Here is a 25,095-nt window from a genome sequence, read left to right on the forward strand (position 1 = left end):
CAACTCACATCAACTTACAGTAGCCCCACTCCTGCGTACAATACCAATACAGTATGAAAACGCTGTACAGAAGGGAGGGAGCGTGAGTGACAAAATATAAACTAAAAACAATAAAGAATTGGATCGACATGTGAGGAATATTTTTAGATTCCCCTGAAGAAACCTTGCGAAGTTCAGTGTGTCGTGTCAAAACGTCAGCTTTCTAAAACAAAAACAGCCTGCTTTCATGCTCCGCTGTTGAGCCAGACAGCGTTCACACCCACAGCACTGGTGTTTCAGCTGTTTCCGTCGACCTGGAAGCGAAGCAACACATCGCCAGGAGTGTTAAACCAGCCTGCATCATGCAATAGTAAGTCATTATTTTAAAAAGGGTTAAAAATAGGCCTGTTATTTCACAGCACTAGCAGCTTTTTAGATGCCAGGCACCTCATGTAACTAATTAATATTTCGCAGGCTACATATTCTCCTGCGCCACCTATAGGAAAGGAAGGTAACAGCAGTTTAGACGTGCAGGTGTAGACATGTCGCCACCTACAGGCAGAGAAAGTTGCTACAGATATTTCAACACGTGTGCCACCTGTTTGTGTTTTTATAGTGATGCCTGAGTGTGTGTGTTTGAGGTTTTATACTTTTAGATCTGTGTTTTGTCAACTGAAGCACATTTTCTGCTGAATTCCTTGCCTGTAGATTCAACTCCATCAGCGCGTCTACATCTGCAGGTCTTAAAGGATAGGATTTTTACGTCTGTCTTAAACCCATAGGCGGGTGCTCATATGGGACACTGAAATGAGTTTAGCTTGCTGTGATCATTCCTCCTGTTCATACTGGACGTTGAGATTACTTCCTATCCACACACAAAATCCACAGTCCTCGATTTCTGCAAAAATGTATTTTAAAAAAAGTTTATCTGAAGCTAATACGAGGCTTCAGCAATCAGAGTTAGACAAGTGGATATCTTCCAATGGTACAGCAGTTTTTTCCATTTTGAAAGCACCCATTAGTGCACTGCATCATGTTTTCTCCACTAGTAGGGCACGCACCCCCCTCATACAGGTCAGGAGAGCATTTTCTAAAGAGTTCACAATGCAAGTATCTTCTATCATAAAATACCGCGTTTGCTTTCACACCACGAACAAACTGCCTCTTCTGTCTGAGCAGAAGAGGGCGGATGTTTAGTCCGAACCAGAGTTTGATTGACAGCGAACCAAACTGTTCGGTGTGTTTCTTTTTTCACAAAAATGGCTTTCTTGACACCCCGTTGACACCAGAAAAAAAGAAAACCCCTCTTTGAACAGAAATGGTGGTCTGAGATTCAATCTGCCCAACGTTTACCACAGTGTGTTAACACCGTGGTCAAGCCGATCACATGCTAATCAGGCACTTAACAGTGATGAGGGAGGTGCAGCCAGAAAACAATAGGCCTGATTACTGATTACTGGGCCATCATGGAAACTATTAGGTCAGTTTCAGGTGAAACTAGCTAATCAACAGATACTCAGGTAGACTCCTTCCTGAGGGCGGGGCTTATGTAACACAGAGTAGCTTAAATTTCTGAGTTCCTGTCCCATTTTTTCACAATTGAGAATGACTTCCGGATGGGAGCCGAAACGTCTTGATTCTGAAAACAGTGTCCAGACGACTACGACTGAAACCTTTTCTACGATAGACACACTCCTGGACGAATGAGGGACTACACCGTCAGACTATATAATGTATGTAAGGACAGAGAAGAATATTTGTCCCATCTGTTCATGTCTCACTGTAAGTGGCTCTGGACAAAGACTGTCAGCTGCAGTCTGATGCCTGAGATGTGATGTGAATGCAGAACGGCAGCCGTTCACCTCCTGGTATGGAGTGCCAGGCTGGATTATTCCCACGGGTTTCAGAAGTGACATTTTAATGTGGATGAATTTTCTCCATTTTTATTTTATTTTGTTTGACACCTGCAGCCAGGTGAGTCTCCTGGCAATAACACCTCGATTTGGTGATTTGCAGGTCTAACGCCGTCTATATGTCTGGGTTAAAACTGTGCATCTAACAGCTGTTACAACAGAATTTAAACAGACATTTCAGCAACTAGTTAGGACCTATGTTTTTCAGTGGATGCTGAAAAACCTAAAGAAAGAGTGTGAATAGAGGTTCTTTACTTATTACAGAAACAGAAAAAAAGTCAGTATAATTCAAAGTTGATATTTAATTTCATTTAAATTAGTTGCATGTTCAAATAATCATTTGTTCCCTCCATTCATCGACAGGTGCAGTGGGTCAATCTATGTGAAAACTAAAACTAATCGGTTAACTGAAAATTAATCGACAGCAATTTTGATACTAATAATAATTTATTGATTTATTAAAGTTAATCCATCGGGGGAAAAACGTCAAACAGCCTCTGGTTCCAGCTCCTCCAATGTGAGGATTGTCTGCTTTCTCTCTTTATTTAATTGATTATTGAATATCTTGGAGGTAAATAAATGTAAAGACCTTGGGCTCAGGGAAGTTGTTAATATTTTGACATTGTATGCACTAAATTATTATATCACAACAAAATTGAGAGATTAACTGACAAATACTACAATGATGACAGTAATTAGTTGCAGGCCTGATTTATAGGTAAAAAGGTAACTCCTGTTTCTATTAAAGTACTGTTTTATATTTAAACAGATGTGGTTGAATGAGTTTTTAAAAAAAGACACAATAAGGGTCAACAGAGGTGTTTAGGTGAGAGTTGAAATCAGTGGTGGAATATAACTGAGTACATTTACTTAACTACAATTTTGAGGAACTTTACTCAGAGGGAAATACTGTACTTTTTACTTCACTACATTAATATGACAGCTGTTACTTTTCAGATTTCACATGTAAAACATGATCCGTATATTAACTAGTTCAAACTTAGACAGACAACACTGAGTGTGTATGAGTACTTGTATTTTTGATACTTTTTGACGTTATTTTTACTTGAGTAAGATTTTGAATGCAGGACATTTACTATGTTTATACTGTGGTATTACCACTTTTACTTGAGTAAAAGATCTCAGTACTTCTTCCACCACTGGATGTATACGTTTGGTACTTGGTACTTCTGCAGATGAAGGCCAACAGAGCTACATGACCATGTTTGGTTCCCACTCATTGTCGCTCACTGCGTTCTGCCTAATAAAAGCAGAAACGGAGACGACAATATCGTTACGGGGGGGAAGAGAGAACGAGCGATCCCAACAGACAGGACCGACTCGTCTGTCGTTATCGCTGCAGCTATAGAGGGATCAGATGGACAGAGACCGTTCCGGAAAGTAAACAGCTCTGTAGTAATCGTTAACACGGGGAACGGGCGGCCGGCCTCCTCGGTCAGCAGGCCGCACACACTCTGTCAACCTACTGTATCCCAGTCTGATCGGCCTCCTTCCTGGAAGAGCAGAGTGTGTGTGTGTGTGTGCGCGAGGCCGGAGGCATGAGCTTTCCGATCAAAACAATGTTGGTGAACTGCGCCCATGTAAGGCCATTTCTCTCCTCCTCTGATTAAACATGCAGCAGCAATTTGTGGTCAAAGCCTCGAACAAGCGCTGAGAGAGAGAGAGAACCTCGTCATTAGAGGGAGAGAGAGGGAGGGAGTCTGCACTCCAGACCAGATTTAAAACGCTGATTATGTTGCGAACATTTGCACAATCCATCCTTTGTTTAAAACAATACAGATCTTTTCATTTTAAAAACATAGACTTCACTTTTTTCTCTTACTGTGTGACTCTATGTGTCCTTGTATGTGAAAACTTGGCAATAAACCTGTTTCTGATCATGCTGAACGGAAAGCTCAGAGTTTTAGTTATGCAGTCTTAGCCATCATTCCTATCGATTACAGTAATCACCAATAAATCACTGTACATACGCTGCACAGAGAGCACCGTAATGCAAGCAGATGAAACTGGTTTAAAAGTCAATCCATCCATTTCGGATCCGGTTCCATGTTGGTAAAATAATTCATTATGCGAATGTCTCATCACATCTTTTGTCTCCGTTCTTTTTGTATTAGCAAAGACAACGCGTTAACATTTAGCTATACAGCAACTATGGAATCTGTCTGGCGAAAGCTTGAGTTCTTGAATGTTAGTTTTTGAGATTTGTTCTTAAGGTGGGGTATGTGATTCTGGAGAAGTCCAATACCACGACAAATACCATGATATAGAGCGAACAACGACACAGCAAGTAATGTAACTAATGTTAGCTAGGTTGTGGGTTAGCAAACTGTCGCTGTGAAGCTAACAGCCAGAGAGGATGAGATGGTTTCCCAGAGCCAGCACAGCAGCTCCAGACAGCGACGCTCACAACTCTCCTGCTGCTATAGCTAACATCACAACAGCAGCACATCTTGGCAAACTAGAAAGTCAGCTGAATGTCCGTTGGCAAGTCGTTTAACGTTACCTGACACATAAATCGTGGCTGCAATAGTGTTGTGTGGCCCAGTTCGAGCCACTTTGTTTGTTTCCCGTTTACAGAGCCAGGGCTGCGTACAAACACCAGATCTTTTTTCAGCGCTCACACTGAACGCACAGCTAGCGGACCGAGAGGAGACAAAAAGACGTGTATTGGATTAGAAGCGCATACCCCACTTTTAAGTATAAAAGATATTAGTAACCTCTGCTACTTAATATTACTGAAAGTGAAACCTATATCAATTTAAAGCTGAATCTGGAATTCAAAAGAAACCAGATCCGGAAAAATGCCTCCCACAAACCTACAGCCCCGAGTGTATGACACGGCTTAAACAGCTCCAGTTTAACCAAATGATCTACACAAATTCTATGGAAACAAACCTTAAAATAACAAATAACTAATTTAACATATTTACCTATTTTCTTGTAGTTCTCTCACATCCCAAAATTTACTTTCATTCATTATAATTCCAAACAGGTGGTGCTCATGCATCCTAAAATTAACTTGAGGATTTGGGGGATTTAAAATTTAGGATTGTCTTTAAATATTAAAATTCTGACAGAAATGAACACGAGAGTTAAGATTTCCAATTTGTTTTGGGTCCCTTTGTGACCGAGGGGCCCAAAACATCAGCTCAGTTCACATGTACCTCCCCAGACTGTCCCGTAATACCATCATCATGCACAACTGCAGTCAGAAGGAGAGCTCCTGTACAGTCACATTTGTTTCCAGTCCCAAATAACGGGCTAACACGGACTAGGGCTGCAACTAATTTTCGATTAATCATTCAGTCTACAAAATGTTTTTTTAAAAAAGTGAAATGCTCATCAGTTTCCCAGAGCCCAAAGTGGCGTCTTCCAAATGCTTCTTTTGTGCGACCAACACTCCAACCCCAGAGACGTTTCTATTATTATCATAAATGACAAAGAAAAGCAGCAAATCGGCTACTTAAAAAAAATACAATAAATTAAGAAGCTGGAAGCAGCAGATTTTTGGGAACTTTGTCTTGAAAAATGACTGAAAAGATCATTTGATTATCAAAATAGTTGCCGATTTATTCTCTTTTGATCAGAGCTCTAAACTGGACTGGATGGTTTGTTGTTGTGACGCTACGTCCAGCGGTGTTGCCACATCTAACCGATGGGAACGTTGGCCTCAAATGTGAAAATAAGACCCAGATTGTAAAACTGAAGGAAAAGTGGGAGAGGCAGTTTGACAGAAGGTGGCGATAGATTCAAAAATTAAATTAAATTAAGATTTCATCACCAAACAAAAGTCCTGGAATTCGCCAAACGTCAGACTGATGATTGAGAATCAGGAGGGTGTTACTCCTTTACCGCAAATGTTCTCCTATAACAGCGTCCTACATCTGAAAACCATTTTTCAGCTCTTCTTTCAGCTGAAAAGACACATGGAGACAATGTCTACACACACACACACACACACACACACAAATATTAACTGATGTGCTGACACATGGCGAGTTTGGACGAGCACCATCATCTACACCCAAACTCCAATTGGAACAGTAATGTAAACATATTGCAGCTGTTGACCGTCTCCCTCGTGCAGCATCTCTGGCTGTGGTTTTCATTCAGGTCCTCACAGGACAATAAAAACCCATTTGTCATCCAGACAACATGTGGAAGAAATAATGGCTGCAGGGGCGAGGCTCGACTCTCTGGATAATCCACAGCTGGGACTGTTGCTCCACTTCCACACACTGATTTACAAGTTTCAACGACTCGCTGAGGCCACTTAGCAGCCAGCAGCTGGGTTAACTCCACACCGGAGGTCAGAGCAGATCAGACATCCCCACACACACACAAGTTTCCACAGCTGTACAGTTTGATGTCCGAGATACAAGACTGAGGTTACCAAAACCGAAAAAACAAAAAGAAATTTAAAGTTTATTCCAGGGAGCGACGAAGACAAATATACGGTTACTTTTACTGTATTGGCCTACTGGGCAAAGACTTCCTGAAGATAAACAAGGCAGGCAAATATTACATTTTTAAAGTATGGTCACATTTAAACCAAAATAACCAGTATAGTTTGTCCAGAGAGCGCTGACAGGTTTATTTTTAAACCCTAAAACATCATGTCAGTATATCTGGGATCTAGGGGATCAGTATCGAGATTGTTAAACAGCGATATATTGTTATTGAATTTTTTAAACTCCCAAATATCAACGTTAGCATCAGCCTCCAACATCCTGCATCGGCCGGGATATAAAAATTAAAAAAAACAACTAAGATTTACATTTTTTGTTTCCATCTCGTAGAAAATGAGGATTCAGATGTTTCAGCTGTTTGGTGATTTCTGAATGATAAATCGAGACTGTTAACATAAAACTGAAAAAAAAAAACAAAAAAAAAAACCTTATAGGACACTTTTGGGGCCAATGAACTCTGTCAGTGTAGATGGACAGATAGAGGACTGAGACCGCAACTATGTATTGTGCCAAATTTTGAATTTAACTCCTTTAAACATACTCAGCCTGTGGATTGTGCTGCATTAGTGGTCTGCAAAGTTTTTTGTGGAATAGAGCTGAAACAATTTCTGTCAATAGGTTGGTTGACAGAAAATTAATCAGCAACTATTTGCATTTTTATCCCCCCCGCCCCAAAAAAAAAAATATTAAAAACATGTGTTGGTTCCAGCTTCTCAAATGTGAGTATTTACAGTCTGTCTATATAATTATCTTTGAGGTTTGGACTATTGGTCTAAACTAATTAGATTTTGGAAAATTGTGATTTTACCATTTTCTGACGATTAAATTGAGAAAATAATCGAAAGATCAATCAATGACGAAAACAACTGTACTGGTAATTTCTTCCCTCTATAAAAAACTTATACTTGAATCCATTGTCCTGCTGAGTTCAGACTACAAGTTATTAACCTTATTGGCCTGATCAGACAAACACGGGGCATCAGGAATGAAAATGAGACGCATGGTATTACAAGAACACTGGACTCCAAGATGGCAGCCATTTATCTGAATGAAGATTGCTCTGCCAGCACATAATCAAACAGTTTTCTCTCCAGTTTGCTTCTGTGTAGTGCGGCTCCATTGACTTTACACTGGGATGACAAAATGGCAAAGTTTGACAAATATGAAACAGTCATGTTTTAAACTTCACAACACCTGACCTTGTTTGAAGTTCCAGGTGTCCTGCCAACAGTTGTACAGGCGTCTCGTTGACCGTTTTGGATCGCAGGGAATGTTTTGGTGCAGCAGTGCGGTTGGCAACTGGGACAAATTCGCAGCAAGGTTGACTGACTACGCCATACAGCGCTCTCTTTATACTGTGGCTCTATGGTGACGCAACATTTTGACGTTTTATTCCTTGTAGTGGAAGCGAAGCAGTTCTGGGTCTAGGATGCCTCACGACGACAAAATGGCAGATTATTTTCCTCTGACCTACTTTGACATGAACGACATGCCTGGTGAAAGCTCAGATGCCCTCATTGACGACCTTCCCGATCTCAGAAGCGTGTCTGGCGCCTCATGCCCAATCACCTCTGAACAAGCTTTAAGTGGTCGGGGTTCAACATGTAGTCCGACTTGTCTCTCGCCAAGGCCAGGACAGGATTTTTAAAAAAGGCACCATGATCGTCTTGAAAGACACCAGCCTCCATTAACTGAAGAGCAAAACTACAAACCACTTGGAGCCAGCAGCAGATAGATTTTGGTTGGCGTATCACTTTAAAAACAGAAGAGCTATGTGGACTCTTCCTGGTTTTAGTCAACCCTCTGCAGAAGAAGCAGCAGCTAAAGGAAGTCTCTCTCTGCTATGTACACAGTTAATCTTACATCAGGGCTTTACTGTAAACCCTCAGACTTCGCTGTGAACCCCCACCGGAGGTAATGCAGTTCAAATTACTCTAAACTGGTCCAGCTCCATGTGGCTGGACTGGGAGAGAGAGACAGACAGATAATATTTCTCATATACAGACGATAAATTCCTCACAACCGTTCTTCAGCTTCTGGCCAGAGCTGCACACTGAACGGTTTTGTCGTCCAGTCAAAAGAAATCTCAGAGTCTGAGTCTCACAGGACAGTAAACTGAACATCCCAAAGATACAGTCCTTGAGCCAGACCAGAAAATCCCAGTCTAATCTTCACAGCCAGGGGTGAAAGGTTTTCAGGAGATTTTCAGAATGAGCCTGGCAGAGACATTTGGCCGTTAAACCCGCCAAACCAAATCCACTGGTCCCCGAATTCCTCACCTAAGACTAGAGTTTGTAGACTTTCAATTCATATTTTGTGGTCACTTAAAAAAAAAATAAAATAAAAAATGGCAATAAGATATAAAGGATACACTAAATATATACAAAAGCCCAAAAGATACTGGAGTTTTGAGAAGGATCCCAAGATATATACTGACTGGGACTTATTCTGCGTTAAGCTTATATTGCCTGATTTATCAGTTGGATTCTAGTATCGATGGAGGAAAGTATTCTGAAAAAAAAAAAAAATTGAAGCTTTCAAAGTTTTCAAGCAAAAACCATGTAATTATTCCAGTATTTGGATTCTGTTGAAGCTGTTGTCGTTCTTACATGTTGATTTATCAGGGGTTCTTAAAAGTCCGACATTGTGGGCCCCTCAAAACTAGACAAATGAGCCACAACTGCATTAGGGAGGGGGTGTAAACAGGAAGTATAATGTTGCCATGGTTACGCTGTGAGCTACAGCCTGTGCCCCATTTTATTAGCCTAAATTTTGTTTATATTTTGGCACATTGGCACCATTAAAAGTATTGGCAGCATGTAGGATTTCTAAGCGGTTTTATCAAGTCAAATGTATTTATTTTATAAAGCACATTTTTAAAAAAAAACAACCCACGTTGACCAGAGTGCTGTACGGATCAGAGCAGGTAGCTAAAATCACAAATAAAAAGATATAAATATAAATGCACACAACTCATAGGCACAAATAAACTCAGACATAGGCAGCAGTCAAACAAAACAAACAAAAAAACAGCCACATCAGGAGGATTCAAAAGTATGTTTTAAGCCTGGACATCAATGGAGGGGGCAGATCCGATAGGAAGGGGGATGCTGCCACCCCTGAGCTTAAGTTTAGATCACGGGACAGCCAGGAGCCCCAAGTCAGCCGACCTGAGGGACCTGGAGGTGGATTAAGGGCTTTATAGACAAACAGGAGAACCTTAAAAATCAGCTCTGAGCCGTACTGGCAGCCAGAAGTGAGAGGCCGGAGTAGGGGTGATATGGTCCCTCTTCCGGGGACCTGTCAGGGGCCTGGCTGCGGCGTTCTGGACCAGGTGCAGGCGGGACAGGGACGCCTGACTGATCCCAGTCCACAGGGAGTTGCAGTAGTCTAAGCGGGTGGATATATAAAGGCGTGGATGACTCTCTTGAAAAAGATAAACGTTTGATTTTGGCAATGGTACACAGCTGGGGGGAATAAAAACTGGCTTTTACTACTGCATTGACTTTCTTGTCAAACTTAAAGGCGGAATCAAGTATCACACCAACGTTTTTGACATGGGGTTAAACAAGGGTGGGCGTTTATTCACAGTGGTCATCAGAGATAATGATATCCTTGGGAAGTGTAAGTCACACTGAATCTAAAAATACTGACAATATGTACCATGTCTGCGTGTTCAGATTTGACTGAGTTATGACTCAGAAGGAGTATGAACTGCGGCAATTGAGCGCTAAGTGTTTTAAAGTACTTTAATCGCCTCCGAGAGCTGTGTGTCGCAGCCGCTGTTGACCCTGTTGGTAATCGGGCCAAACTACAATAAAGAGTCATTTATGGAGAAAGTAAGAAAGTTCTGTTAAGTTGTGGACGGCAGGAGTGCACTCCACGCTCCTTTGCACTGTAAAATCTCATAAATCGGTTATATTAAATTAACTTTTATTTTATAACTAATTAGATAAGTTTGTCAGATTCAAGATAAAATTGTCTTTTTGAACTTTGAATCAGGAGTTAAGTTGATTAAATGTCCAATGGATCATTTACTTATCACTTTTTTCCTAAATATGAAGAAGATGGAGGCTGATGTGTCTCAGGAGTCAGGTGGTCTTCTCTCTGGTCAAAATTAAAACAAATGCAAACCACCTAACAAAAAAATGAAGGTATGCCTCTCTCCGCACCGTCAGTGTAAAACACAGGAGTCTTATTGAGTTAGCAACACAGTTAAAGCTTGTAAGTGAGAATAAAGTTGACACAATAAAATAAAGTAAATGGAATCAGAGTTCATTTTTAAGTTTCTAGCGGATACAGCATAGAGATTTGAGTTACTTTAACTTAAGAGTAAAATAAATGTAAAATTGTTAGTTGTGACAAAGTCAAATAATGTGTTGCTCTAACTTTGACAAAACAGAAGTGACAGTTCTGAGCTGGATCAATGCCTGACTCAAAGTTTAATTGTTGCCTTGAATTTTCCCTCTTCTTTAACTGAAATTCTCTCAACAGGATGACATAACGCCTGTTTGACTTGTTCAGCACGCTGCCTTAAAGGATTAAAAGTGTTTGTTTGTACTTAAATTGCCGTGGATAAAGTGCATCCGAGGACGGCTCCGTTAAAAAAAACCATCCGCGCTGCAGAAGATCGACCACGCTGATGACGCGTCATCTCACGCAAAGATGTTTAAGATCACTGAATTAGAACTAAAAAGAATAAAAATCAAAAACTTTTAAATGACGATGATCCTAATAGGATCTAACACACACACACTCACTAAGTCCTATTTGGCTCTTTGTCAACAGTACTTCAGTATTTACACCCCCCCCTCCACTGACCTCTTTAGCTACTAGTTTCAGTTTCTATCCCTTCCCAAATCCTCATCAGCTCCCTCTAAAGCGCCCCCTTAACTGCTTTTATCTCTCTCTGATTTTATTCATGTATTTGGGAGCTGCTTCACACTGATATGCTGTTAAAAACAATGGAAAATTCCAGTTTTGCACGATGATACGATTGCTTGATGGTACGGTTATAGTACTGTAGCGCCATTGTTATTACACTGATCGCTATCTTCAATGTAGAGGCACAGGGCAGGAACACTGATGGACACAGCTGAGCCTGGAACTTAATTCTTGACCTTCGAGACAGTAGTTGGACCAAAAAATAAATTAATTAATTAAAAAAAGCTGTGGCTTTCGACTGGATCACACTGTCTGCTTTAGACCAAACCACCACAACAAGACCAGATTGGACAGGTTTTAAACAAGTTTTCATCACCCCAAACATAATATTTGGGATTTTGTTCCAAATGTTGGTGTAGTAAAAAAAATAAAATGAATCTCAACATTTCTTTACACTAGGAAACAACAGTTAACCTGGAGGAGAAACTTTTACTTTTGAACCCAGTTCTACTTTTTGGCCCACTTTTAAAAAAACCAGACAGACATTCAGATGTCTTTTAACCAAGTCGAACATTACTGGATTATTTGTTTTTCAAGCTGAAGTTTCCCTCTCTTAACGAACCCTGAGAGAGAGCACAGTTGCACCTGTGGTCAGTGCTTCACTGCAGTTAGCAGCAGGTGTGCAGGTTAGTGCAATTAGTAGAAGCTACATTCGAGGTTCATCGACACTTCAGCCAGTGGATTTCCAAGACTTAAATCTTGTATCTTGTTTTCATGATGAAACAGTCTGCTGGTTCTATGGTTAATATGTGCTGACAAAAGTATACCTTGCATATCACAAAACAGACAAGAGAACGCACCGGTGTACTACATTTATCAAACTATGCATAAATATTTATTCAGCTACATTTTGGATTTGTTTTTTTAGTAGTTATTTGACTTACAAATCACTAAGTGATGGATTACATGTCAAGAAACTGGAAACAGCCTCAGATGCCACCCCGATGAAGGCAAGATGGCTGCCAACATTTGGGGAATGAAGCGTGGTATGTTGAAGGAATGCTAATTATTACCGCCTCTCTTTGCTTTCATAGAAGATCCGATAAATGCCTTGAGACGTTTCCGTCTCCTCCGAGTCTTCGGGACTTTACAGATGCAGCGCCCCTGTTTGTCATTTAACCAGACGGGAACAGGATTCTACATTTATCTACAAATAAGTTTAGATTTCAGTTGTCGGTGCGAGCTGTAGTAACTCTGGCGGTTTGTGCTCGAGGTGAAGGTCCAGACAGGACAACACAGCACTGACCACAGCAGCTGTCCACCTGCCAACACACACACACACACACAGTGACATTGCCCTCATCGTACCCGCTCATAAGCTCCCACAAAAAAAACAAAACAATCAAATACACAGAGATAAGAGTGATGTTGTTTATCCTCTCCCTGTTTCTACGTCTCTCTCCCTCTCAGTCCCAGGCAGTGTCGTGGTGACTCAGAGGTCCACAGAGGACAAACACTGGCCTCCGTCCCTCCATCCATTGTTTACACAGACAGGGATGAACTGTGTGTTGCAGCTGCAGGTTCAGTTTTAAAAAGCAACAGAGGAACATGATGAGTCTTTTTGTGTGTGTGTGTGTGTGTGTGTGTGTGTGTTGACAGGGATAGAGAGAGGGAGTAACAACAAAAAGTTTCCAAAAATACAGATTTCTCTTTCAGTCAGCTCTCTGAAAAGACAGAAATAAAAAAAGGAGGGGCGTGGAAAAATGTACTTTTAAAGTAATTAATAAATAAATATAAAGTACACGGAGGAGAGGATTTGAGAAGACAAATCTCAAGTGGGGGGGGGGGGGGGAGTAGAAATTCAAAGGCGACAGAGGGAAAGCGGAGGACAGGAAGTGGGGAGTGATGAAGAGGAGCTGGAGGAAGTGCAAGCAGCAAAAAAAGCTGCTACCTAAAATAATAGCCACTCTGTTGAGATTGAGACACCCTGCTCTCAACAACCACAAAAAATTAAAAAACCTGAAGTACACATGATCAATAACTTTTGTTTCAGACACATTTACCCAACAAACTTCGTGGTGCAGGACAGCCGATGAGTCGGACGTTGACCTTTGATGCCAGCAGTCGTTTTGTCGTCGTCCACCTCAAACAGCAGATTCTGCTGAGGTGAACGTCCCTAAATTCAGTTAGAGTCCACTGTGTGCAAAAGGTTAACTGGTTTAAAAAGCCATTACATTTGGTCCAGAGGTCAGATAGGGGCCCGGTCCCAGGGAATGGACACTGAACTACATTGACTTGCAATCTGAATCCAGTCAGCGCTCAGACTGGCAGCAGCGGCTTCAGGTCTGATGGCTTTTTATTCAATAAAACAGACAAAGTGCTATTAAGACACACAGAGTCAAAACTGCCACCAGTGCTTAAAAATAGGACGAGGTTGGCCTCAGTTCACGATCCTGCTCCTGTCCCAGCACACCTGGTCTGTCTCGTGTTATCGTGACCGCTAAATACGTGAGAAAACACTGGGAACATGAGAAAACAGCTAAATTAAAAAGGTGGACTGTAATGTTAGTTAAGAGATTTGCTAACTTCAATTGAAAATTTATCCGATACACTGAGGGCAACACACACCAGTGACGTAGCGTTGCATCATTTGGCATCGCGCAACATTTAGAGATTCACATTTTCTCTCCCCCCCGATACCAATTCTGATAACTCGATACCACTGTTCTCTCTTTCACAGGTTTAAATCTGTGTGGAACGCACTGGAGTCAGCTTTATGTAAGGTAACGTGAGGCCAGGAGTCAGCGGCCCGCCACAAATTCATACAGAAAACTCGGAAGTCCGATATATTCAAACAATTCTAATAAAGTTGCTCAAATTAGACCTGTTGATGAAATACTCGAACGTGAACATCTGGGCTAGGAAATCAATCAATCAATCCATCCGACCTCTGTCCCGTTAGGTTACATTCTGTCAAGGAGGTGATGCAGGAAAGAAAACCCACTTTCCACTTGCAAAGCTTGAAATGGCCTTCTGGGAAATTTCAAAGACAGTAATTCAAACCGCATCGATTCAGATGGTTTGCTAAGTAAAATATTTCAACGCTGTAAATTCAGTGGTATTTACATTTCACAGAGTATTCAGTAGTGGTTAACCTACACAATGTCAAAGTTGTGTAGGTGGTGATAGTGGAAACAATGAATTTTATAACGACACTGGCAAGGAAACCAATGTGGGATCACTCACATCATGGCTGGGACCTTGGTCGTACGTTATCCCCCCTCCTCCTCTTTCCTGTCTTCACGTTCAGCTATGATAATAAAATCACTGACAGACGTAGCGGCAACAGTCTGAACAGTCCAGAGCCACATGTGGATCAAAGTGTCAACATGGGTGAAACAGTCTCAGTGATTATTTTACTCGAACATAATGATTACATTTTTGTTTTTAATGGGCTCTGACTTACCCTCATTGCTGCCTTTATCCCATTATGATTGCGTTATCAGTGTGTATGTGAACACACAGTGGGCACAGTCAGTCCTTAAGAGGCCAGAGGACACAGCATAAAGACAGCTACGGTTCACTTTCGACCAAAGAAAACTGAAAAACATCAGCAGCCGAGGATTCAAACCCGCACGAGCATGCTTTAGTCTTTTCCAGCTTGTCGTTTATTCACCGACAGCCTTGAATTACCATTACTCTTACAATACACCTGACACACACATTCAAAGAGTGTCACACACACACACACTTCAAAATCATTTAAACTACCTACAACACACTTGTAATCACAGCTTTCCTTCATCTCGCATAGTCATCCCTCAGTTTTGTCTCTTCTCACTGTGGCTGAATCAGCCTGAGACGCATATCATTTCAACAAGGCTCTACAATACGTGATTGACAGTTGTCTCTGCTTCTGATTTTCAGACTGGAAAAACATAGAATTTACTTCTTTTTTTTTGGCTAAACTGGCAACCAAAAATCAGTTTCTGATCAGACTGGAGGAGTGAGACGGCTGCAGAATCTGAGACCTGATTTATCTACAAACACCTCGATAATAAATGCAGACGAGGTTTGGGAGTTTGAACAGGAAATTATCTAAACAGTTGCTGGTTGGTCGGTACTCTCAGTATCTTGATTGGCTGCATGAGGCGTTTTGTGTCCAGACTTAAACTGAGCTCGGAAGATTTCATTTTGCTGTGAAAGCATGATTTTCTTCTGTCCAACTAGCATTATGTTTACAGACGGCCGTCTGTCAGCGTGTACTACGTGTTCCCAGTACTACACTTGGCAGACGTGTCGATTAACTTGAACAGCCTGTTCATCTAAAATCTGATTTATTTTTTCACCGAGCGCTCCAAAAGCAAAGTAAAGTGACATTTCCTGCACTGATCTGACTGCAGTACAACTACTACACATTTACAGACCCAGTGGTGAAAAGTAACTAAGTGCACATTTACTCAAGGGCTGTACAATTTTGAGGTACTTGTAGTAATTCCATTTTATGTTACTTTAATATATTAGACTAATAAAATTCTATATATCACTAGATTAAACTACACAGCAGTATATAAAGTAACATTAAAGTGATACGTACATAAATCTCAGTGATTATAATCCAATAATGTTATTCTGCATAATGAGTACTTTCATGATGCTAATCCTTTTGTAGTTTCTTAAAATTTGGATGCAAGATTTTTTACTTGTAACAGTATTTCTACACTGAGTTATTGCTACTTTTATTTAAAGATCTGAGTATTTCTTCCTCCAGTGTAAAGGCCTACAGGAAGTAAACCACTCACTTCTAGTGTTTAATGGTCATGAAGTTGTTGTTGAATTGTTTTGAGATCTTCCTGGAGCTGTGTCTTCAATAGTGTACAGCAACAGCACTCAAAGCAATGTAATATACTTATTTAGTAAACTTAAATTTTGCCACCCCCCAATATGAACACATTCAAGACCTTAATATGTAGTATGTACCTGGGACACAGCTCCATAGGTGTATTACAAGAACTGGATACTGTGTTTCAAGATGGCGTCGCATTCATTCCAATAAAAGTTGCTCACTGGATGTATTTGGGCCCACAGAGCACGCTCATTAGGGTCCTCTGGCTGAGCCGGCTGACTTCCCGCACACATGAACACTTTTCCCCCCATTACATTGGATCTCAAACCGGTTTCTGCCTCCCGAGGACTCGAAAAAAAAAAAGGTCCATTTCATTAGGAAAAGTACAACGTTTCAAGCCCATCAGTAGATGTTGGCATGTGACCAGCAACACTGACTGGTGATTGGATCTAATATTGCTGATGTAGGAGGCATATTTGTAGCCATAAAGCTTCCGGCAGCCAGGCCTTTGTTCGTGTACTTCACTGCGTCTGTGGAAGTACAGTTTAAAAAGTGGTCTTAATTTGGTTAATTAGACTGTATTAGATATCTGCTGCATGTTTAAAGCTTTGAGGAGCGTTGAAATGTCTCTGCAGAATTAAATTAAAAGATTCACTTCTACGGTGCACAACCCTGTGTTGTGAAATGATAAATAAATCTACCTTGTATTACTTCTGACTGCAAAAAAAAAAAAAAAGGGATGAGTTCTGCAGCTCTGCTTGTAATTTAAAAGTGCGTTCTGTGTGTGAAAGCAAAGCTAAAAATAAGAGCTGACTGACTTCTCTTTTCTGGCCAATTTAATCTCCCTCTTGCTATGAAACTGCGAGGGCAGAGCGCAAATGATTCACAGAGACAGAAAAAAAAAAAAAAACAGTCAGAAAAGCGTCGAGGTTACAAACTGTCGGCTCCCTCTCGTACCTGAGCGCTCCTTTACTCAACTCAAAACCTTTGACAGCAGCAAAATGACAGCCTGACACTTTCGCTTCACTGACTCGACGTTTATAAAGTCGACTGTTCATTTAACTAAACGGTGGCTATTAGAGATTTTCCTGGTAGAGGGATCGACTCCTGCCTTGAAATTTTAATAAAAATATATATAAAATAAAAGTGGCTTTTCACCTTCAGAGTTTGTGACGTTTTCCCCACAAGAAAAAGCCAACAGATCAATGTATTTAAGGATCTGTTAGTCACCAGAGGTCTCCTGTCACAGACAGCATGACCTCTGCCCTCCTAATGGTTGCTTGGTTTGTCAATTGTGTTGGAATGATTAATTGATCGTGTGACCAAAAAACAAAAAAGTGGGAAGATTTGCTACATTTGTTTTATGTGTTTGTAAACTGTTTGGACTGGTGGCCTGACCAAAAACAAAAAAAAAAAAACCCACAATTTGAAGACACCATTTTGGGCTCTGGGAAACAGACAGACATTTAGATTTTCTGGATTACTGAATTAATGAGCAATAGAGTCATCACTAATTAAATCAATCATCCTTTGCAGCCCTAGAGGCAGAGCAATATTTTTACCCAAATTAGTTTTCTTGCATTTCAATATTAAGAAAAAATAATAATAAGGTCCTGTACCCTGTGGAGTTTTGGGCCACTAGTAACGCTACGTAATATCAGACAGCTGGCAGCAGAAACATGGCGATGAACCAGCAAAAAAGGTAAAGAAGAAGACTGCTAGTTAGCAAACATGGACATAACCTTTTAAAATCTGCAGTTTTGCTGATGTTCAATGAGGAATGAAATTAAACATGTTTGTTAGGCCTCAAATACACAGTTCATTTTGAAATGTAAGTAATCCAATGACAGAGGTAAAAATTAAAAGAATAAGGAGTTTGGAGTCAGTGAGGAGAGTAGATCTGCAGGAGAGGAAAAACCACACAACTGACCTTCAGTTTCACCAGCACAGAGATACAATTCAATAAAGGCTTTTTTCTTTGAAAAAAGCCTTTTGAAAAACACTGAGATACTGTCACGGTTAAGTGTCAAGCCGGGAAACAGGGAGAGGACCCAAATGCAGAAAATAGATTCAGTTAAACAGTTTTAATGAAAAGAACAAGGCTTACTCGGGTTACAGGCAGGAAGTGGTCACAGCCAGGTAAGGAGTCAAAAAGAGGCAAACAAGTCCAACAGGGAACCGGCAAAAAGCCATAAACAAAGGTACGCCAGAAATCCAAGAAACAACGACATTCTGACGCACAGCAAAGGTACGACACAGACTTAAATACGCTCAGGTAGGGGAGCCAACGAGACACAGGTGAAGACAATCACAGCAATCAAAGACAGGAAGCAAAACTAACAGACACACGAGAGAAGGAGAATATTTCAAAATAAAACAGGAAATAACCAAAAACAAATACATTCGCCACTGACATCGGAGCCCAGTTTAAACTGAGTGGAGAGCCTCCCTGGTTACTTCCAGATGTAAACCTGATATGTGAAAAACCGCTGCACTGGCCACCAGCTCTATTAGCTATATATCTGCACAGAGCTGGACAATAAAAACAGAAAACCTCCATTATTTGTTGCCTCTGGGGGAAGTTACCACCAAGTGCACCTGGGGCAAGTCATTCTGACGTGGGGCATTGAATTCATCATCTCAGCGAGCATGTGCTCGGGGTCAAAAACAACCTCTGCAGGATGCTGCCACACCAGTTTGTTATGCTCCCCAAATTAGCCACAGGCCTGTTTGTTTTGGGTCAAGAGCATGTCTAATGAATTAATAAGAATATTTAATAATAATAATTTAGCCTAGATTACTGTCAAAGAATGAAACCTATTCCTGACCTATTGGAACAAGTGGTTAGTTCCCCACAGGGAACCTAACTAACACATTTAAAGGGTTAGTTCACCCCCAAGTAGCTAAAAAAAAATCGTATCTAGCCATGTAGATAGTTTTGGTCTTACTTGTCCAGGTTTTGAGATGTCTGATTCAGTGATTTCTGCCACCCCAATGCAATGGAAGTAAAAGGAACTTCATCTGTGGTCCTCAAAGAATTGAAAAACTGTCCACAGCTTTTTTCAGAGTCAGTACTGTAAATCTTTTCCCTACACATGACAAGTCTCTGCTGAAGAAGATATCAGAATAAGTCTTTAAGTGACGGAGTATCCCTGTGAGGCCTGAGGCGTGTCTGGCTTTGATTTGCTGGTTTCATCGTCTGGACTGCAGCGTAACGTCACCCTCCTCGTTTCTCATCATGACGCTGACCTCGGCCTGACACGCCGCCGTCTGAGACCGCAATCTCGCATTTCTCTGAGACATTTACTGAAGGTTACGACCCAATTACGGAGCTGTGGCGAGCCACCGCCAGCCGGAGGAGAGGAGGTGCAGTGGTGGAAGACGTATTCTCATCCTTCACTTAAGTTAAAGTACTAATACCACACTGCGAAAATACTCCGCTGCAAGTAAAAGTCCTGCCGCTCAGACTAAATAAATAATTTAAGACAGTACTTTAGGCTTTAACTTTAACATTGGTCTTCATGTATAACACCGGACAGAGTAAATTATGAAACAGTTGATTCAGAAAGCCAAACTGAAATGTTTTAATCCTTCCTAAGACAATAAACCAGCCTATTCGTGGCTGAATATATTTTTGCTCATAAAGTGAAGAAGCTGTAAATGTGCGGTGAAGGAGAGGAGAAATAATTGTCCGGGGAGACAATGTCCAACTGTGTTTCACAAAGCAGACATGCTGAAAGTAAAAGCCTGTTTTGCATGCTGTACTACTGACCCTGTTCTATATTAATCTGAGAGAGTGCAGGCGGTGCGGAGAGAGCTGTCAGTGCGCCGTTAAAAAAACAACATGTCGGCTAACTGCATTCAAGACAGTTTAATACTTTCTTTGGCTTTAAACTAGAAGACCTGCAGTGGAGACAGAGCGGAGACTGGTGCTGACGAGACGAGGAGAAAGAAGACTGATGAAGTGAGAATGAGATCAGGTCATGGGATTCTGGCTGTGTCCTCAACCCGGATAAGAGGTCAGAGGTCAAACCTGGACACATCTGATCAGTCTGAACAGACTTCCTGTTTGCTTCCTGACCTGCTGAGTGCAGTGACACACTGATGGTCGAATCTGTCATTAGCTGTATATGAAGCGGATTAGAAAAAGTCTCCCTCTCTGTGTGTTTTCATTCGGAGGATCCATTAATAATGTGGTTTGTCTCTCGCTGGCACCAACAAGTCTACACCAGACTAAATAATCAATGGGGCTGATACTTCAGAGTGTCTGCAAATTGGAAGATTTTACCTCATGACGTTTACATATGAGCCAGCGTTTCAAGAGCGCAGAGGATTTTATCCTGTGAAGGGTGACTTGCTAAAAGTACAGGTATCCTTTTAATGCAATGTATTCGTTTGCTAATTCATTTGTTTACTTACTTTGATTTATGAGAGCACAAAAATAAACCAAGCTCACGCCACCTGCAACTAATTTAGCTGATTGATCGAGTAGTTGATCGACAGGATATTGATTGATGACATTCCCCAGTCCTGTGAGAATCTGATGCTTTTCTTTGTCATTTATAAAAGTAATATGAAGATTCTTCCGGTTTTGGACTGTTGGTCGAATAAAATACAGTATTTGAATGCATCACCTTGGGCTATGGGAAAATATAACAGGCATTTTTTTTAATGTATACGGACATTTACAGACAAAACGATTAAGAAAATAACAAATTAATCGTTAATTAAAATAACTGTTAGCTGCAGCCCTGTTTTAGACCAGTGTTAGTTTATAACAGGGGACTCCAGCAAATGTATTATTGCACTTTCATAAAGTTGAGGGACTCATAAGAAAAAGAAGAAAGTCAAGATATGATGACTTGCTACTAGTCCCTAGTATGGCTCAAGCTCCATCAAACATTGGATACCACACTTCCCATAATGCACAATTTTCAAACTCCATGGCCCCAGTTCTCTTAGTGCAACCTGACATAACCCTGATGACATCACTGCCACATCATCGGGGTTGTTTTGTCAGACTTATTCAACTGTTTGTAAAGGCTGAGTATTACTTTGTGTGATGGTAAACTGACCTTTATGTGTAAAATTGGCGGAATTCCCTTTTAATTATTGTTTTGAGGAACTTCTGGATCATCCTCGTACCTAACGGACAAAACAGTTCATCTGTAAGCGCTTTCCAACAAGACTAAGAATCTAAGCTAAATGCTAACATCAGCATGCTAACGTGCTGGCAGGCATAATGTTTACCATGTTCACCATCTTTATTCAGCGTGTTAGCATGCTAACATTTGCTAATTGCCAGTAAAAACAAAGTACAGCTGATGGGAATGTCATTAGTTTTGCAGGTATTTGTTCACCAACCAAAGTATTGGACACATTTATATTTTAACCTGATGATGGCGCTAGATGAAAAGTGAAAGTTATTACAATTTATCCTGAGGGTTCATGGCAATCTATCCAATAGTTGTTGAGACATTTTACTCAAAGCCACAAATATCACCTAAGTCATTAGGATTAATCCTCTAGCAATCTCGGAACCTGTCGGCTATCATCTCATGACGATTTAGCCTCTGGGGTCAATGGCTACTGTTTCGGGGCTTCTGGTGTAGCCATATCCAGATAACGGATATCCGGGCCAATCTCGGATTAGCAATCTCGGAACCCATCGGCTATTGTCTGACAACGATTTGAATGCAGATACATTTTAAAAAAGCTAATAAAAAGCTAATCTCTAGGGCTCTGAGACTGATAAAACTAAATCGCCGTCAGACGATAGCCGATAGGTTACGAGCATGCATTTCGGCCAATGAGTTCCGCCTCTTTTGCTCTGCACACGAACTGTCTACCTGCATGCAACCAAAGCCCGCTCAAACGTGATTGGTCAATACTACTCGGACTACAAACGGAAACCAGAACGCTTACCGATACCAAAATCTTGACCCTTGCTTACAGATCCTGCATTCATATGCAGACATCTGTTTATAGAGAAGAATCTTGTAGGAACCATGAAAGCTTTTTTGAGTTTGAGGCTCTATGAACAAACGTAATGTTTTAGAGAGGACAGTGTCGTAATTGTTGGTGCTTCAATTATGCTTCAGTGAGGGACTGACACCAGACACCAGACATTTAACGTTGACGTTTTCCATCAGAGAAATATTTTCTGCCATCAACCTCACTGTAAAAGCACATATCTGTTCGGTCAGTCATACAGATGGGTGGCAAATACTTTTAACATAAAGTGTCTCAGTCTTTCCACCTCAAGCCTCCAGAACAGCTTCAGTGTTCCTTGTCAGGTGTACTGATTATGGTGGAGAGGAGCACCGACTTAAATGATCACTCCAAAATCTCCCAAAGGTTTGAAGTTGAGGTCTGGTGACTGTGAAGGCCCTCGTATGGATGCATCAGTATTCAGTACATTTCTCCACTCAGTCATTCAACTTTTTCCTTTCATTTATTACCTGTCAAGACGTGGCAATAAATAACAAATCCGCCACCAAAGAACACTGTGAGCCCAGACTGCCAGAGTACATGGCCAGTAGCTGTTTTATTCAGCAGTGCTTTGATTTTCCTTTCAACCAGCTGTTCAGTGCTCCAGTGGGTGGACGACCTTGTATCCAGACCTCAGTGTAAATAGAAAGCTTTCAGGGGTAAATAATAAAAAAAAAAAAAACTACATTAATAAATGACTAGCTAGGTAGAAAATGTGGAGAAACAAGGAGAGCAAGGAGAAACAGAACCAGGTGTTAGCAGTTCAAAAAGTGAGCAAATGCGTCAGACCTGAAGGTCCTTTGTCTGAGGGCTTCAATTAGTGAAACATGACTCGCGGATCTCCTGCTCAGCTTTTCTTACCACCAGTTCCTTCTTTTGTCAGCCTGGCAGAGGTGACTCATCAGGTAATGGCTTCCTCAAACAGCTGGAGGGGGTCAAAAGGTCACATGACAGCAGCCTCGGGCCAATCAGCAGCCACAGAGTGCTCAGCATTCCTGAACGTCTGTGGATTGTTTGATATTGGATAACCCTGATTCGCTCACTGCCCTTTTCACAACGTCACCTTCACTACAGTCTGACATTTATGGTTCAAGAGCCGACATTCCTTTCTTCTTCCTTCAGGCACTGGATGAACTAATGATGGCAGGCTGTAAAGTCAACCCCATTTTATTAATCCCATCTCTTGTATCTACCCAGCTAACATTTTGACGTTGAACACCGACATGAATGTACCATCAAAAACAACACATATCGGCAGCCGTCCGTCACTTCTACCTGTATTGTTTTCAGGCAGTGAACGTAAACAGCTCAGTCTTATCAGTTTAGAAGCTGGTTTGCAAGAATATCCACTGTGCCTTCATATTTTAAACATATGCACATCGCTGTCTGTTAATGATCTCAGCAGTCCCTATGCAACCAAATGCTGGTGTCCAAATACTTCCTGCTTCCACAGGACACTGTTCACCACACAGCGTTAGGTCAACAAGGTAAACAAGGTCCTCTTGCAATGAGCACAGCTTACGGGCCGGACACGTCCCTAAACAGACAGAACGAGAATGTGGTTTTGTTTATACTAAACTGGGTGTGTGCATGGACAGACGGCTTCTCTAAATTTTAATTTTGGACAGTTGCTCGTGGACAGTCCTTGCAGCTGTGCAGATGGGGGAAAGTACAGGATGATTTGCGCTTTAGGACGTTTTTCCACTTCAAATGAGCTGCTGATTATCCCTCATAGTAATTAATAGAAGACTAAGAGTCTGCAGCCATGCTAGCAGCTCTGTGAGGCTGCACTTCGGCACAGCCATGGGAATGCCATTAGTTTTGGTATTTGGTCGTGAATCGAAGTATTGGAGAAAGTAAACGTTTGACTTGATGATGGCGCTAGATGAAAAATCAGATGATTACCAAAGTTATTATAATTCATCCTGAGGGGAACATGAACCACACTGCAAGACAATCCATCCAAAGATATTTCACTTAAAATCAACCTCATGGTGGCGCTAGATGGAAAGTCAGAGGATCACCAAAACCATCCTCTACTAACCACGAATGTCTGTACAAAATTCATTTGCAGTCCATCCAGTAATTGTTGAGATCTTGAGAATCAGTCTGGACCAAAGTGGTGGACAGACCAACATTTCGTCCTTAGAGCCATGCTGCTAACATAGTTCATAATATCTGATCAAACTAAAGTTGCTGCACTGCAAGTGGACTTTTTTACGCTCATTAACTTTTTTCAATGAGCTCTTAATAAGTAACCGTCCTCCACCAAATGATGTATAAAAACAAGCTATCACTTTCAAGCTCATTTGGAGGTTTATCCTAACGGAGTCCTTGTCAGGATCATTCTCCGTGTTATCAGTGGACCTTCATCCTTCTCTCTGGCTGAATCCACGAGGACGCGGCCGACTCATCCGTCCCCTCCCGCTCGTTATCAGTTTCAGCGGCCTGCTCTCGGCCACTCACAGCTAATGGCGTACTGAGGGCCGGTCACGGCAGCCGTGTCCATGTTGGCTGCAGGCGACAGCGAGAGCTCAGAGTTTGAGCAACAAGCTGCACAGTGGCAGGATCGCAGGGCTGTGGATGTGTGAGTGAGCGAGGCAGAGATAAGGCCTGTTCACGGGGGGAAGCATATTATGCGATGATGTCGTGTAATTAATGAATAAACCTCTACAGCTTTGTGTTTCATGAAAAAAATAAAAAACACCTTCCTGATTGATTCCACTGCTGCTACAACGACAGCAGGAGACAGAAATCACACCTTTACAAGGTAAAGACGACGTAGCAGGAAATGAAGACGAAGAAGAAGAAACAAATGACATCTGAAATTAAAGGGCCTTACATTTGCAGGGAATTATCACTTTTATCAGTCGACTTCTGCTTCGAGGCAACTCATTTTGAAAATTTTACTTAAGATCACAGAAATTGCCTCCAACAAGCAGGCTCTGTTTTTAATTCAGCTTAGGCCAGCAGCTAAAGATCCTTTTCATTA

The 25,095-nt window shown here is 41.3% G+C and overlaps 1 protein-coding gene across 7 annotated transcripts in view; it reads right to left on the reverse strand.

Annotated features, from left to right (window-relative positions):
- Positions 1–25,095, reverse strand: part of dbn1 (drebrin 1) — a 136,095-nt gene that overhangs the window by 105,609 nt on the left and 5,391 nt on the right. The window contains exon 1 of one of the 7 annotated variants that reach the window (XM_044221176.1): positions 18,220–18,357. The exons of the other annotated variants lie outside the window; for them this stretch is intronic. The gene's annotated coding sequence lies outside the window, so the exon portion shown is untranslated. Of the gene's footprint in view, positions 1–18,219; positions 18,358–25,095 lie in introns of those variants that run through there. 7 annotated transcript variants of the gene reach the window in all.

The sequence above is a fragment of the Siniperca chuatsi genome, linkage group LG14, assembly GCF_020085105.1.
Source record: "Siniperca chuatsi isolate FFG_IHB_CAS linkage group LG14, ASM2008510v1, whole genome shotgun sequence".
Taxonomy (NCBI): Eukaryota; Metazoa; Chordata; class Actinopteri; order Centrarchiformes; family Sinipercidae; genus Siniperca; species Siniperca chuatsi.